Raw genomic sequence first — 1,448 nt, forward strand, 5'->3', positions numbered from 1 at the left:
AAGATCCTAAGAGTAGCAAGTCACTTTTAGAGGCAGCTGAGTTATAAGTTACCTTTTGCATTTTGCTTAGATTATCCCTAAACCTTCAGTTGAGTGTTAAGTGTGGGCTTGGCTCTGATATAGGAAATTAGTAAAAGACTATGTACACACATTTAGTGCGAAGGAAACAAAAAGCAGAAGTAGCATGGAAAGGCATTTGCAGGGCATCAAGAAATAAATTGTGGGATATGAAGCAGTAACTTCTAGATCAGAATGGCTAGTTAATTGGTCAGTGACCATTTGAACAGATTGCGGAACATGGAAGTGTTTCTTGGAGATTTATAGAAATTATTCAGGAAGCAAATCCAGTAAAAGAACAGATTTTTCTATTATTCCTAAGAGATACTGTCATTGTTTTGGGGAGTCTGGAAAAGTGTCTTTTATAGCCTAAGGGAACTTGATTCCCCCCCCTTTTTTTTTTTTTTTGCTGTTTCAAATTCAGAATAATTTAATAATTCTTCATTATTTCATATGTATCTGGAAACGGAACAGTGACGTGTCCCGATCCCGTCGTAAGAGGTAGAATTCCAGCATTCGGTACGACGTTCCAAGACAGGGTCGAAGTGATGTTCCTGTTTCCCTTGAGACCATTTCTATCATCAAAGAAAAAATATTTTGTTTTATATCTTTCAGCAGCAGCTTCGGATTATCGCCTCTCAGAACAATCTTGTCCCAAAGGACAACTGAGCTCAGCGCATTATTTTTTGTTGAATATTCTGCTGATAAAGAAACAACTGCTTAACATTCCAATCAAATATATTCTGTAGATCAGCTGTGACATCAAAGTTTATGAATCTCAGATCACCTCTTTCTCTAGGTCCAGTGAAGTCTACATTTTTTTAGCATGATCCGCGACACGTGCAGGCGCACCGGGACGCTCCTGTCTTTGAAGGCGGTGGTGATGAAGCAGCCGAAGGTGAGAGCCGTCATCCCGCTCAGCGAGAAGGCGAACCCCGAGTTCGCCCTCGACAGCACCGTGTTCATCGCGGCCGAGTCCCCTGAGCCCTGTTCCACACGCACAACCAGACCCCATTTCCAGTCGCGGACTGGCTCCTTGCCGTGGATTCTATTGTTCAAATTCACTTGGTCTTTTTTACAAAGCCATCAGCTTACTGATAATAAGGGCTGTGTCTTTTTTCTCTTTGCACCGTCTCAGTTTCTAACACAGGGCCTGGAACATAAGAGGTGTTAAAAAAAAAAAAAATGGTTGCTGAGTTACGCGTGCATGAAGGCTTTCTCGATATTGTCTTCCCCGTAACAGAGTTGACTTGTCAATAGTCTTATTTAACATTAATTATGAGAAAGAAAGTGAAATAGAATTAGTAAAATGCATTGATCCTCTTTAGTGTAAGGCTATTGCTGTAACTTTCAGATTGGAAAGTGTTTTAAGCATAGATCCCTGCAAGAAG

General features: G+C 40.8%; 1 pseudogene; it reads right to left on the reverse strand.

Annotated features, from left to right (window-relative positions):
- Positions 1-469: 469 nt before the first annotated feature.
- Positions 470-1,111, reverse strand: LOC129061668 (signal peptidase complex subunit 3-like; annotated as a pseudogene).
- Between the last annotated feature and the right edge of the window lie 337 nt (positions 1,112-1,448).

This window comes from Pteronotus mesoamericanus, unplaced genomic scaffold, assembly GCF_021234165.1.
Source record: "Pteronotus mesoamericanus isolate MK-2021 breed Mesoamerican mustached bat unplaced genomic scaffold, CSHL_Meso_final scaffold_651, whole genome shotgun sequence".
NCBI classification, from domain to species: domain Eukaryota; kingdom Metazoa; phylum Chordata; class Mammalia; order Chiroptera; family Mormoopidae; genus Pteronotus; species Pteronotus mesoamericanus.